The sequence below is a fragment of the Clarias gariepinus genome, chromosome 1, assembly GCF_024256425.1.
Source record: "Clarias gariepinus isolate MV-2021 ecotype Netherlands chromosome 1, CGAR_prim_01v2, whole genome shotgun sequence".
In the NCBI taxonomy this organism is placed as follows: Eukaryota; Metazoa; Chordata; class Actinopteri; order Siluriformes; family Clariidae; genus Clarias; species Clarias gariepinus.
The window spans coordinates 18,593,850-18,610,267 of NC_071100.1; the positions used below are offsets into that span (position 1 = coordinate 18,593,850).

Sequence of the window (16,418 nt, forward strand, 5' to 3'; positions counted from 1 at the left end):
TCTCAATGTTGCTGACACTAGTAACAGCAATGAAGGTGTAAGAGATTATTATTATTACTGTTAGACCATTTGAACAAATCATCATTTGAACAAGCTGAAATTACTATATACTGTATGTACTGTTTAGTGAGAAGCTGTAATGGGGAGAGCTGATAGCTGATGACGCAAGACACCAGTAAGTAAACTGAGCAAGGTTTAACAGTTCCAACCAGACCTCAAAGAACAGGAAGACAAAATTAGCCGATTCATAATTAATAATGAACATGAAGATTTACACTTAAATTCATTCTTTTATTTGTATAGCACTTTTAACAATTAACAGTGTCTCAAAGCACCTTTACAGAACATGAAAAAACTAAGTTCAAAAAGTCCTGGATGTTGATGATAAGCAAGCCTGAGGCTCCTGTGGCAAGGAATAACTCCCTTAGATGGTATGATGAAGAAACTTTAAGAGGAACTTTGAGAGGAATTTTGGTCTCATTTGACCAGAGCACCTTTTTCCAAATGGGGTTTCTTTGCAAATGGGATTTCTCAGGGCTTTCTTTCAGCATTTGGTTTCTTTTTGCCACTTTTCCATTAAGGCAATATTTGTGGAGTGCACAGCTAAAAGTTATCCTGAGCTGTGAATATCCACAGCTCCTCCAGAGTTACCATGGGCCTCTTGGCTGCTTCTCTAATTAGCAATCTCCTTGACCGGCCTGTCAGTGTACTGTAGGTAAATGTTCATGTCTTGAAAGGTTTACAGTTGTGCCATACTCTTTTCATTTTCAGATGATGGATGGAGTGCTCTGTGAAATGTGCAAAGCTTGGGATATTTTTTTATAACTTTACTCTGCTTTAAATTAATTTCAGTTAAATTCAATTCAATTTTATTTGTATTGCACTTTTAACAATTGCCATTGTCGCAAAGCAGCTTTACACAATCAAAAGAAATATTTAAGTCTGTATGGACTGTGTGTGTGTGCATGAATTAAAATGGTCAGATAGTCCCTGGTGAGCAAGCCGAGGGCTACTCATCCTCATTTGGGTGAAACAGAAAGCAGGAACTGATCTGCATTTATACTTTGTGTTAGGTGACAGCCAGTTCAGCTATAACAGTTGATGTTAATTGATGTTAATATGGAGTCCAGGTAGTTATTGGAGACAATTCCAGTCTTGAACGATCGAGCAACTGCAGCCAAGTCAAGTCCTCAGAGAAACTGCTGTCAACACCAGTCAAGGCCAGAACCGTCTTCATGGTAGAGTGAAACTATCCCCAGACACCAGACGCATCCCAAAGAGACACATGGGGCATTCATGCGCCGAAATCTCCAACCAGAAGCGGGGCACCAGGATGGGTCAAACAGGTCGGGAGGGCAGAGGGAGTCTGGACCACTGGCAGCTCAGGAACCACATGTGTAGCTCGAAAGAGAGAGGGAAGAAAGAGAGGGGGAGAGATAATAGTTAGGTATGGTCGCAGTCACATAATGTACAGTGGGGGAAATAAGTATTTGATCCCCTACAGGTTCCCTCATTGAAATGCATCTTAATTCATAACATTTGTATCATGTGCTTTTTCTGGATTTTTGGTTGATATTCTGTTTCAATCCTTTACCATAAACCTATGATAAAAGTATAGACCCTTCATTTCTTTGTAAGTGGGCAAACTTAAAAAATCTGTTGAGGATGGAATACTTATTTCCCACACTGTATAATGTGAATGTATATTTACTGTAGAGTGCAAGCAGAGACTCGGCAGGACTCGGCAGGACTACCTATGATAGCATAACTAAAAGGGAGAGCCAGAAGGAAACACAGACATGAGGGCTCCCTGAGATGTAAAGCAAACAATCACCTCACCTTCAACAAACCTGAGTGATCAATGAGAGTGGAAAAGACAGCATCTAAACATACCAGTTCACCATAATACTCTACGTCCATGAGTCCCCTAGATCTGCCCCTTTACCCAAGACAAATCTATTTATAAAAATGCTTGATTAAATAAATAGGTTTTTAGCCTGGACTTAAACACTGAGACTGTGTCTGAGTCCCGAACATTATTTGGAAGACTATTCCATAATTTTGGGGCTTTGTAAGAAAAAGCTCTGCCCCCAGCTGTAGTTTTCATAATACGCTCTACTGACAAGCAGCCTGCATCCTTTGATCGAAATAGGCGTGGCGGATCATAAGACACTAGCAGTTCGTTCAAATACTGCGGTGCGAGACCATTTAATGCTTCATATGTCAAAAGTAGTATTTAAAATCAATGTGAAATTTCACAGGGAGCGAAGTGAAGATAAGGTAGGTGTGATGTGCTTGTATCTTCTGGTTCTAGTGAGGACTCTCACTGCTGCATTCTGGACTAGCTGAAGATTGTTTATGCATCTAGTTGAACAACCAGACAGTAAGGCATTACAATGGTCCAACCTAGAGGTGATAAAAGCATGAACTAGTTTTTCTGCATCGTTTAGCGACAATATATTTTCTTGGCAATATTTCTGAGGTGAAAGAATGCTATCCTGGTAATATTATCTACATGAGCTTCAAATGAAAGGCTGGACTCTATAATCACACCGAGGTCTTTTACTGTTGCACTCGATGGAACAGAAAGGCCATCCAAAGTTATAGTGTGATCTAAAATCTTACTTATACGTAATAAACTACATTACGTAATAAAATACATGGAAGAGATTAAATACATGGAAAAGCCACTGTATGTATATACTGCACTCTAACAAAGTGCAATAACTTAATTTGTCGGTAATGTGACAAATCATCATTCGCTTTTTCCTTTTAGCTGAGCAGTTTCACTCCATACAGTTTTAAATCTTACATGACATGGCTGAACACCCTGTGCAATCTATTTTACAGGGAGCAATTATTGCCAATTAAAACATATCTTTGCGCTCTCTCTCTCTCTCTCTCTGTCCACTTCCTCTTTCAGACACTCTGTTGTGAGACTTCCAGAATAGACTTCATAAAAAAAATCTTTAAGCCTTTGTTAAATACCCCATTTCTTCCCACTTTATATATTTTTTTTACAAGTTATATGTGATATGTAAACATGAATAAATAAACAAACAAAAAGAGAAATGAAAAAATAAAAAGGTTTTTAATCAAAGTTATTAATCAATTTATTTATTTATTTGTAAACTGGTGGGTCTATATCTATGTCTAGATCTGGTCTAGTCGCGAGAACCTGTGACGTCACGAGCGGTGGGCGGAGTTATAGGGAGCGTTAAAAAAAATGGCGGAAACCCAAAGTCCGTTAATGTGGAGCGCGGGCGAAACAAAAGCGCTTTTAGCAATTTGCACATCCGCCGAGATTTAGCAGAAACTGAATTAAGAAAAAAAAGTGTATGAGGAAATAAGAGAAGAACTAATATTCGCAGGCTTCACACGAACAACCGACCAAATAGTGAATAAGCTAAAAAAAAGAAAATTAAGAAAGACTAAAGGTACAAAAAGAAGGGGCTGTGTAAAAGTGGCAGCGGTGGAGGAGCAAAAGTTTTTTTATGATGTGATGGATTTGGTGCTGGGGCAGACCGTCAAATCAACTTACTGTGGCATTAAATTCAGCCACAGCAATGCTCCAGGAAATCGTCTCCCCTTCCACATCAGATCTCGGTAAGCTAAGTTACTTTGTTTACTTTCTTTGTTAGTGTAAAAAATCTCAGTTGCTACATACGTTTACGTGTTTGTGCAGCCATACTGTTATTATTAGTATGATGCTTTAACTTGTTGCTCAATTATTCATAATGTTGTACGTGTACAGTATGGATGGGTTTACTTACATTCTGTTAAAAGAAAAGCTATGCAAGATGTAAAACCTTGAATGGAAGGCATTAATGTGTTGTTACTGTGTACAAAATTGAACAAACCGAAAATATGTACCTGATGTTTAATATGATACAGTACCATTTAAAAGTTTGGACACACCTTCTAATTCCATGGTCTTTCCAGAGTTTTATTTCTGTCTACATTGTAAAACAATGGTGAAGGCATCAAAAACATGCAATAATCTCATTTAAACTCCTCTGTAAAGCCTTCATAATGGCTCTTATCTGAGGTACTGTTTGTTAATCAGTGATATCTGAGATTGGTAACTCTAAATGAACTTCTCCTTTGCAGCAGAGGTAAATTTTGGTCTTGCTTTTCTGGGAAGGTCTCCATGACAGCCAGGTTCATCATGTTGCAAAGCATTGGGTGATCACACTGCCTCTGCCAGCGAGCCTTTTTCCTATGGTGCTTGTTAGCGTTTTTTTTTTTTTTTTTTTTTTTCTATGCTGGTAAGCGATGCACATACAACCTGCTGTCCACTCAAAGTGAAAGTAAACATGATTCATGAGACCCTGGTGCAGTTTTGATGGTCATAAGCCCATTGTAAAGACTTTGGGTGGTGGACAAGTTGGTCATTCTAGCCAGTCTATGCCTATGTATCCTCATACAGTACATACTGTATAAAGCTGTGATGCACTTTATGTTCTTACACATTCCCATTGTAACCAGCGTTGATATTGCTGTTTTTAGCTATTTGTGCTACAGCAGTTCTACTGTGGAATCGGAACAAATGCTAACTAACCTCTTTTATTAATCCTAAACATTAATTAACCACTTTACCAACCAATGCATAACAGGAACATACCACAAGACCTGCTGTTTTGGAGTTGCTCTCAAAATGCCCAGTGCTATTACAACAACTGTTTAAAGAAGTGCATAATTGTGCAAAATGCTAGCGACAAAGAAGAACAAGAGAGATGCCATGCATTACTGATTGATGGCTTTTTCTGTGTATGCATTTATAATAGTTCTTTGCGTATAGTGGATCGATACACTGAATAGTATAGTTAGTACAGTATAGTAGTAATAATTCTTAAGACAAAATAATTAATAAAGTCAACATATGAATTTATGTGTTATAATATATATCTTTACTAAACTGAGCCACTTGTCTTATTCAACTAGTTATTAAAAAGAAGGTGTTTATGTATATCGAATCACTTGGTACAGTAGTATGCAGTAGGGATGCACTGATACCACTTTTTTGAATACGAGTACTTGCATTTCAGTACTTGCCGATACCGAGTACTTAATAAAAACATTATTTAAATTTACAACATGAAACTCTTCGTACTCGTTGTCGTGTTGGGATTTTAGGTGCTTGATTAAATTACTTGTGTTAAATGCGCTACCTTTCGAGCCTCCTCTGGACAATTTTGCTGAGCACAATATGCTGTCCGCCTTTGTTTTGTTGTGTTCATTCACTTTAAAATACAGGTCCTTCTAAAAAAATTTGCAAATTGTGATAAAGTTCATTATTTTCTGTAATGTACTGATAAACATTAGACTTTCATATATTTCAGATTCTTTACACACAACTGAAGTAGTTCAAGCCTTTTAATGGTTTTAATATTGATGATTTTGGCATACAGCTCATGAAATCCCAAAATTCCTATCTAAAAAAATTAGCATATTTTATCCAACCAATAAAAGAAAAGTGTTTTTAATACAAAAAAAGTCAACCTTCAAATAATTATGTTCAGTTATGCACTTAATACTTGGTCGGGAATCCTTTTGCAGAAATGACTGCTTCAATGCGGCGTGGCATAGAGGCATCCAGCCTGTGGCACTGCTGAGGTGTTATGGAGGCCCAGGATGCTTCGATAGCGGCCTTAGACTCATCCAGAGTGTTGGGTCTTGCGTCTCTCAACTTTCTCTTTACAATATCCCACAGATTCTCTATGGGGTTCAGGTCAGGAGAGTTGGCAGGCCAATTGAGCACAGTAATACCATGGTCAGTAAACCATTTACCAGTGGTTTTGACACTGTGAGCAGGTGCCAGGTCGTGCTGAAAAATGAAATCTTCATCTCCATAAAGCTTTTCAGCAGATGGAAGCATGAAGTGCTCCAAAATCTCCTGATAGCTAGCTGCATTGACCTTGCCCTTGATAAAACACAGTGGACCAACACCAGCAGCTGACATGGCACCCCAGACCATCACTGACTGTGGGTACTTGACACTGGACTTCAGGCATTTTGGCATTTCCCTCTCCCCCAGTCTTCCTCCAGACTCTGGCACCTTAATTTCCGAATGACATGCAAAATTTGCTTACATCCGAAAAAAGTACTTTGGACCACTGAGCAACAGTCCAGTGCTGCTTCTCTGTAGCCCAGGTCAGGCGCTTCTGCCGCTGTTTCTGGTTCAAAAGTGGCATGACCCGGGGAATGCGGCACCTGTAGCCCATTTCCTGCACACGCCTGTACACGGTGGCTCTGGATGTTTCTACTCCAGACTCAGTCCACTGCTTCCGCAGGTCCCCCAAGGACTGGAATCAGTCCTTCTCCACAATCTTCCTCAGGGTTCGGTCACCTCTTCTCGTTGTGCAGCGTTTTCTGCCACACTTTTTCCTTCCCACAGACTTCCCACCGAGGTGCCTTGATACAGCACTCTGGAAACAGCCTATTCCTTCAGAAATTTCTTTCTGTGTCTTACCCTCTTGCTTGAGGGTGTCAGTGATGGCCTTCTGGACAGCAGTCAGGTCAGGAGTTTTTAAAAGCCTCAGGAATCTTTTGCACCTGTTTAGAGTTAATTAGTTGATTCAGATGATTAGGTTAATAGCTCGTTTAGAGAACGATATGCTATGCTAATTTTTTGAGATAGGAATTTTGGGTTTTCATGAGCTGTACTACTGTACCAAGTGATTCGATATACATAAACACCTTCTTTTTAATAACTAGTTGAATAAGACAAGTGGCTCAGTTTAGTAAAGATATATATTATAACACATAAATTCATATGTTGACTTTATTAATTATTTTGTCTTAAGAATTATTACTACTATACTGTACTAACTATACTATTCAGTGTACCGATCCACTATACGCAAAGAACTATTATAAATGCATACACACAGAAAAAGCCATCAATCAGTAATGCATGGCATCTCTCTTGTTCTTCTTTGTCGCTAGCATTTTGCACAATTATGCACTTCTTTAAACAGTTGTTGTAATAGCACTGGACTTTATCACAATATGCAAATTTTTTGAGAAGGACCTGTAGTTCCACACGCCTGACATGTCTCGCCTCGTCTTCTACCCGCTCTGAGCTGCAGGTGGGGCCTGGGGGCAGGCACTCGGCACCTGTGATTAACCCCTTACACGCCGCTCAAACATAGACATTTCTCAGACCGTGGTATCGGTCCCCGGGATCGGGGGTGTTTTATCGAGTACGAGTACTTTAGAAAATGTGGTATCGAGGCCAATACCAGATACCGGTATCGGTGCATCCCTTGTATGCAGTGGTTGAGTCACATCAGCACTAAAAGGAAGAAGAAAAGTCTTTGTTTCTTCCTCATATCTGTCCCTATCAGCTTTGAGCTATGCAACTTCAGTTTCCAGTTCTGTAATTACGTCCAGCCTCCTTGGATCTGACATCAGTAGTGGTCGACTCTATTGATCTTTCAGACTTTCGATTTCATCCTTCAGGTGACTGTTCTTCTCCTTCATGGCTCTACCACTTTTTTAAGTGCGTCATTTTCTTGCCTGATCTGCAAAATTCTGGCTTCCAAATTCTCCTGTGCCTCATCAGCTTGAGCTTTTAATGATGCTGAAAAAGCATCCTTTTCCTGCAAAAGCTCAGTGAGCTGCTTCTGTCCAGCTGCAGTGATGTCCAACATCTCACTGGTGTCTTTGTGGTCAGCCACCATGTCACACATTAGCTCGGTTATCGTCAGGTCCTGGTTTAGCTTAACAATATGTTTGTGCTCCATCTGCAATGCAGAGGCATTCAGTGATCGTGCTCTAGTAAGCTTCTTGATGGTCTGCTGGTACTGCTTGGTCTGATCCAAAATCTGGTTCTCTGTTTGACTCAGCTTAACTTGTAGCTGGTTCCTCTCTAGCTTTAAGACCTCGAGTTATGCTATTGGCATAACTGCTGTTATAGAAAAAAATAACCATACCTTCTTAGCAATCAGAATTGAAAAATCAACAGCATGATAGTAGAACCCTAATGGATACACTCTATAATTCATATGATTCTCAAACAGATTTATTTAAAGCAGCATCTACTTTGATCTGATGATAAACACATTGTTGAGTGTCTTATCTAAAAGCTCATTCACTTGATGCTGTCATCTGCTTGCAACCCGGATCAGGAGTCTGAAGTAGGGATACCCGCCGAATCTTGGCAGAAGACAAGAACTTCCCTCCTCCTCGCAGCAAGGCGACGAAAGGCAATCCACACATGGAAGGGACCCGAGCTTTGCCAAGGACAGCGGGTCTGGTTATCCACCAAGGATAAAGTTGGAGGCAAAGAAGTTGGCACCACGGTACATTGGTCCATTCAAGGTGGTAAAGGAAAATTAATCCAGTGGCATACTGCCTGGCACTTTCCTGCTCATTGAGAATTAATCCCACCTTTCAAGTCTCACGGTTAAAGCCACTCCTGTGCAGCACTCTGACCGATCCAGCACTCCCAAACCCAATCCACCCTACATTATCGATGGGGGCCCTGCATATATGGTTATATGTAACCGTATGGGGGGTTGGGATTTTGAGATTTAATGAATAAAAAGTGTGTTACAAATAAAATGTATTATTATTATTATTATTACCGTATGTATTTAAATACATTTTACAGCCAAAGTGCAGGTAATTTTTGACCCACGCTCATTCATGTATATGGAAAAATACTGAATATAGGTGTTTAAATCAGGCCTATTATCGCTAGTAAGGGGCAATCTTAATGCTTAAGACACGTTTTTTTTCCGACAGAGCCTAGACCTCAACTCCATCAAGCACCTTTGAAATGAACTGGAACAGAGATTGCAAGCCAGGCCTTCTCGTCTAACATAGGTGCCTGACCTCATAAATGCCCTACAAAATGAATGGACACAAATTTCCACAGAAACATTTCAAAATCTAGTGGACAAACGTCAAGAAGAGTAGAAGCTGTTATAGCTGCAAAACAGGTGACGGCTCCATATTGAACTCCATACTTAGATACAATGTCTTTGCATTTTTGTCAATATAGTGTACATCTATACTTGTACTATAAGTGTACATTAGGTTTTCTCACAGCATCACACAAAACTGGCTGGACAGAATTTAATGAACTTTGGAAGTATGTAGATATTAGATTGAAGTTTCAAACATATTCTCATATCCGAACTAAAAGCCTAGTGTTGCACGCTAAAATGGCTTTGTAGCATTGATTACCCACTTAAAAAAATATATTTAACAAGATAAGTTTATCACAAAAAACTGTCTGTATGGAATTTAATTAAAGTTGAAATGATTTGAAAAATCTAAATGTCAAGTAGAAGTTAGGTTATGAGCAGTTATGTGCCAGATTATGTCACAACATCACACAAAACTAACTGGACAGAATTTAATGCACATTTGTTTTTACTGAAAGAATGTAATATTTTCACCATTGAAATAACACAAGAGCATGTGGCAACCAGATTCCTTCTTATTCAGAGTTTGCAGAGTCAGAGTCCTCAAGGCTATGTTGTCTGGGGCTAAATGCTCCTGGTAGGGGGGTAAAGATCCAAACAAACACAATCCATAAAAACTCTACAAAAATGAGTAACATAATATGTATTAACCATTTCTGGAACAGAGCAACTGACTGCCTGCCTGGTGGACAGTTTTCCAAAAGAGCTCAGTCAGGCTCAACCCAAAAAGACACAGTGGAGAGATTGTGTGGGCCCACCACCTGCAAGACCCATAGTTTTTGGGGGTCACCCAAAGAGGTGCAGGAAAACTGTTCATCAGCCCAGTAGGAGGAAGAGAGACATTTTCTGGTGATGCAAGCAATGGTTTTTAAACTCCTACCTTAAATAGCGACATTGTCTGGCATTGGATGGAACACTTTGAGGAACCCCTGAACCTGAGGGACATGCCTCCCTTACAGGAGTTAGGGCTTGAAGAAGATGAAAAAGACTCACAGCAATCACACATGCATACACATTTGCAAACTATAACACAGAAGACAAACGTACTAAAGTTTACCAAAATTACATGCAGCAAGAAGAAAACCACCACCAAGAGATCCTGTTGCTTTTGAGATCCATTAGGTCCCAGTATACCCATAGTGAAAGCTGTGTTTGCATGCTCAACATTAAATCAAATCTGTTTAATGGGGACCCTGTTTTTATTTATTTATTTATTTATTTATTTTTATGGCTGTCCTTTTCATAGACAGGATTTCAAGACATAGTTGTAATGTAGAAGCAGTCTGGCATGGAAACTGGGAGGTCACATCCCTGCTTTTTGCAGATGATGTTGTCTTCCTGGCACCATCACAGAAAGGTCTTAAGTGTGCACTTGAACGAGTTGCAGCTGAGTGTGAGGGGATTGAGGTGAATTTTAGCACCTTTAAATCTGAGGCCATTGTTCTCTCCCAGGAAATGATTGTATGTATAGTGCCTTCAGGTGAGGGGGATAACTTATACTAGATGGAGGATTTTAAGTGTCTTGGGCTCTTCTTTATGAATGATGAAAAAGGGGATTGTGAGATCCAGGACACATTGGAGGGATTGCAGTATATTTCTTGACTTGCCTAGGACCAGTTAGGGAACCACTAGCACAATATGCGCACATGTAGATGTTTAGGGTGAGGTGACAGAAGTGATTTCAGAAGAAAGGAAGGACCTTAAATAGTTTGCATAAATATCGTTGTCATTCGTAGAGCCAGGAGTTTGTGGCTCTGTTACGAAAAAACAACATATTATAATGTATTATTATATTCAATTACTTCTTTTAACTTTGACCATAACTTGGGACATGGACAATTAAAAAAAGCCAACATGTTATAAAGAGTTAAAATTGTAAGACCTTAGAAACCAAAAAACAAAAAGTAGAGCGTCACATCGTGTGCATGATGGGCGTGTGCCTTAATCTTTATCATTCCTCATTCACTTTACAGACTCCCTGGATAGGCAGCCTCCCCTTCTGCGGTTGTGTGAAGGGGCGGGGCTACAGGAATGGGCACAGCTGGTGACTTACCATTTATGGATCTGGGGCTTGCCCCGTGCTATAAAACCAAGGCAGGGAGTATATAAATTATACCTGTTATTGACCCTTTGGCGTATAACACTATTTCCATCTCCATCTAGGAAACCTCTGTAGTCCAACTAGGAACACTACAGGCAATTTGGAAATGCCACTTAGCATGTCTTTGGACTGTTGGAGAACCCAGGGGAAACCCACCAAGCACGGAGAGAACATGCAAACTTCATGCAAACAGACTCTGAGGTGACAATAAAACCAGGACACTAAAGGTGCAAGGTGACGTTGATAACCATTAAGCTATCATGCCACCATAACTAAGTTTGTTCAGAAAAACATTTGCTTTTCTGATTGTTTGGGGGATGATAAAACTCATGGCTATGTTACGAAAGCGGGGGCACCATATTCCATTTGCTTCAGAGATCCTCACCAAAAATATTATATTTTTTCCCCACAGACCTTTATTTAAAGTTTTCCATTTTCCATTCAGCCAGTGAATACTGAGTAAACTTCAGTCATGTCCGATAATGAAGAGACGAACAAAGCATAAAGGATGCTGATGTTTGTTTGTTTATTATTATTATTATTATTATTATTGACTTATGCTTATTTCAGGCATCATGCCAACAATAATAAAGAATTTACATTTGTTCTTCAGTTCTGCTTAAAATGTTTAAATATTAAAGATGAAAAATGACAAGAAATGCATATCTATGGTATTATCTATATGATTTTAAAAGGTCAAAAGAGAATGTTTAAAAATGGGTTACATAATAGATACATCTCTGTCACAAGTCAAGACTGGCAGATGCAATTTCAGACATTTAAAAAACTTTAAAAACAAATATAACTATCAAGGCAGTTAAAACAAACATGGGTAGCTTAAACAGTGTCAGAGAACAGAAAAAGGTCAGTTGATCAGAAAACCATGTGTACAAGGAATAGAGAGTATCAGAAATGAAGGATATGAACAGAATTAATACTGTGTAGTGCAGCCACATAAAGGGCTTTTTATAGGGGAAAAAACAACATTAGCTCATAAAGAAAAAGCAGCTGTGCCCCATAAAGGTGTCCTTGCGGGTTTTGTTTTGCTCCATACAATGGGTTTTGGTCCATAAAGGTACTCTCGCGAGAATGAGCGTCCAGATAGCGAGAGGTCGGCGGTGACGCAGGAGGTGACCTGGTCTGCCTTTAAAGCGCCACCACGAAGAAGCGAGAATGGTGACAGATGAGAGAGTGGAGACCTCGACAAGTTGGATTTACCGTTTTTTGTTTTTTTTTCAATTTACCGATTAATCCTTGCTGGCCCCTTTCACTACCCTCTTGCTTCATTTTCGTGCTCCCGGATAGTTTCATTACTGCCGGTGAGACCGATACATCTCTCCCAGCACACACGCTCCTTGCAATAATCCGGACTTTGGACATTTATCTCATCCACTCACACACACACACTCGCTATATCTGAATATATTTTGTAAATATTGTTTTTTCGTGCACCTGTTTTTTTTTCTGTTTATCACTTAATACACTTAGGGTTTTGTTGTGCTGCGTCCTTACTTGTTATGCTAGGCCTACACCATACCAGATACAGTTAGATTCTAGACCCCGTAATTGTGTAACTAGGTTTTATATCAAAGCTGAGCGTTACATACTGGTGGCCTGTACGTAGGGGTAATCAGTTTTTTGGGGTATTTTCCGGTGTTGTATGGCTTTGCAGAGCAAGATGGACGCTAACATGCCTAACGCTAATGCTAACGCTAGTCGTGCCATGAAGGCTGACTCAGTTGTTACCAGGAATGTACCGGATGATGTACATTTTGTAGTAGATGCATTTGTGATGCACCGTAACCCTACAGCAGAGAGAATTTCATTGATTAGTTAACTGTATATATCATATAGACCAGTTCAGACTGAGCTAAATCAATGTAAGGTGGATGTATTGGCTCTTTTGGCAGGCAGTGGACACTAGCTTAGCAGAGCTAGAGCGATACTGCCAGAAGGCCCTAGAGAAACTGAAGAGAGCTGTAACTGACTGTTTTTTGCAGCAAGTTGTAATTTGGGAAAGTCAGATAAAGAAGCTGCATCTTACTAGCATGCCCACCATCCACAGGTTACTGGCCTACACCTCACACTCTTCTGCTCTACATTCACCCAGTACTCCAATCACTGCGGCTGCAGAAAAGGTACAGCATAAAAGATGTCATGTAACCTATGACATTCATCTTGCACCTTCATCTAGTCAGCTTACCTCCTCAGTTTCGCCAACTACTTTAACTTCAACTTCCTTTGATGCTCGACCGCCCATTCGCCTGGAGTTTCCCTACTTTATATTTTGTATTAATTATCTTATATTAATATTTTTGGGTAGAGACAGGGGAGACAGTAAAGACAGGGGAAACCCTAGAGACAGGGGGAAAACTAGAGACAGACTGAACAGGACCTACACAGAAAAAAGGACAAACTAAGAAATACACTTAACTAAACACAACAACATAGATAACATAACCTTACAGAGCCCATCCTAGAACAAAACCAAACTAAAGCAAAACTAATCAAACCAAACAAAGGAATGCCCACTAGACATCATTAATGCTCAACCCAGTTTCCCAGAACAAACAGCTTTTTATAACAACTCTAATGAGCTACCTCTGTTCAGGTGAGCCTCGATATCACCTGACGAGGTGCCTTCATGGAAACGGAGTCTACCAACAAAACTAGAGAAAAAAAAAACTAATCGTGCATACAGTGCCCTCCAGGGGCGGTCCCTTATAGTGTTTGATATATCTCTCTTGTGTTGTCTCTCATTTGTCACATTTGATGAGTAAATAAGAGTCATTAAGAGCAATTGTGATCATATTTAATCCATTAGATACTCTGGTGTACTATTTGTAGCTCACTGAACCCAAATCTGAAAGCTAAAATTACTGATACATTTATATGAGTATAATAAATGTAAACACAATTACAAACGATAACAAAAAGTAATAACATAAACTCACAGAGAGTGTAACAGCATCACTGATCTGTGAGAGCTGCGAGTCTCTTCTTCTCCTGCTGCAGGTGTATTTACCCCCATCAGAGTCTTGAGCTGATGATCAACTTCTGTGTTTTGTGGTCTGAGGTCTCTGTGTGATAATTCTTATACTAGCTGTATGTCTACTCAGTGTCTCCTCCTGTCTCCTCTGAACACCTATGTATCAGGATTTATAATCACCACAGGTTTAGTACTCACTGTGAAATAGAAAAAATAAATAAAATAGTGAATTAATCAATTCCGGTATAGCAGTTTTTTAAAAGTTTTTTACAAGGTTTGGTGACAGTTTCTACCAAATCTAAACTCATGTCATTACACTTGATTTCCAGCTCGCCTCACACTAGCCCTGCTCAGTCAATGTAAATACGTTTTATACCCTGCTCACATGTTGTATTCAGTGTTGAGCAGAATTACTTAATGGAAAGTCTTTTACTCGCCAATAACGTTTACCCAGAGTTCATTACTGTAATTTTGTGTAGTAGACTGGGTTTCCTCTTCCAGCTCTGCACCTGTACTGACCTTCACCAGAGACATGTAGCGATAAACAGGGCTCCCAAAGAGAGAGAGCAGTCAATTGATCACATTCCAGAGACCCTCTCCCAGTGTGCATGTCGCAATCCCGATAATCTTATCTGATTCGCACTCATAAAGGAGCATCTGTAAAACAAAGCTGCAAGAAACTTCACAAGGCATAAGAACAGCCGCCACGAAATAACCACCAAAATCAAGGGTGTAAATCGGCGATCCGGTAAACAAAGTGGACAGTTTTACAGCTTCACCCCGAGCTGGGGGGAAACCACCAAGTCACACCCGGACACTCTCTGGACCTCCAGGGCACATGCCCTTCAATGAACAAAGAGGCATACGGCATGGACACTATTTTAATTCATCTATAAAGTGTGCCAGTAGGGCAAAACGCATATACATATATTTACTCAGTATGTTTTATTCCTATGTGTATGTTTGATTATTCTGCATAATTTAAAAGGTGTAATCAGCATTTACAAACCCCTTTTATTAGATAAAGGAAGGAATGAGTGGATAAGATATGTAATGTTTGATATCAATCTAAAGCTGGCTTTATCTAAAAAACATTGGTGAACACGGGAAATAGGTAGCATGAACAGAGCTCATGCAAAATTACTTTTATTAATAACTCCAATCGAATGGGCCCCTTGTGACAGCTGAAACATCGGGCTAAGGTATGCACAAAAAGGGGAACCACATGAGGCGTGGCCAAGCCCCGCAACCACATCCGATTGGACCAATCACCCGTGGGACGGATTGACCCCAAATAAACAAAAACCCTAAGGAAGTCTACAGTCGAATCAAGTTAACATCTACGCCGCCACTGCTGGCAAAACCAAATGCTGCCACCTTTTTACCTATTATGTAAACTCTACAGACACTAACTGGTGTGATGGTGTGGGAGTGTGTTTCAGTTTCAGTCTCAGTGCTCTGTGTGGATGTGATCCAGTAAAACTTCCATCCATCAGAGTGTGTTCTCAGTCTACAGTACAGAGTCACTGAGTTTCCTGTCAGGACGTCTCTTCCAAAACTTGATGTGAGTTTAGGTTTAGGTTTTTCTGTTAGAAATTAAATAACATTTTTAAATGTGAACTATACTGCACTAATAACTTCTACAGTAAAACTGTAATATTCTGTGTGTAATGATGCAAATCAACTCACAGCTGACTTTTAATTGCCTTAGAATTTACATTTAGACATGCAATGAAAATGAATAAAGGGACATTAAATGTGACGTTTCACTGTGATTAAGATGAGAGTTTGGAAAATAATAGCAGGTCTTTAATATCTCTACTCTACATATTTTCTTTTATGTTTTACTCCTTTTCCAAACATGCTATTTCAGTGTCTGCAGCTTCCATAGATACCAAATTGTCATTATTAATATTTATGTATTAATACATAATAAAATTGCATATTTCTCTCTTTCTTTCAATTCGATTCAATTTTATTTGTATAGCGCTTTTACTATTGCCGCAAAGCAGCTTTACACAATCAAAAGAATTATTTAAGTTTGTATGAAATGTGAATGTGTGTGAATCAAAATGATTAGTTTGTCCCCGGTGAGCATGGTGAGTTTGTCCTCTCCTCTGGAGAGAAACCAGACTCAACAGGGAACCCATCCTCATTTGGGTAAAACAGAAAGCAGTAAATGATCTGCATTTATACAGTGTGTTAGGTGGCAGGCAGTTCAGCTATAATAGCTGATGTTAATTGATGTTAATATGGCGTCCAGGTAGTTATTGAAGACTTAGGTAGACTTGTAGAAAGTTCCAGTCCTGAACTATCGAACCGTCAAGTCCCCAGGGAAACAGTTGCCAACACCAGTCGAGGCCAGAACCTTCTTTTAGGTAGAGAGAATCAT

At 39.6% G+C, this 16,418-nt stretch overlaps 1 pseudogene; it reads right to left on the bottom strand.

The window, feature by feature from the left end:
- LOC128520553 (carcinoembryonic antigen-related cell adhesion molecule 5-like) overlaps window positions 1–14,844 on the bottom strand; it is a 105,343-nt pseudogene extending 90,499 nt beyond the window's left edge.
- Window positions 14,845–16,418: the final 1,574 nt, after the last annotated feature.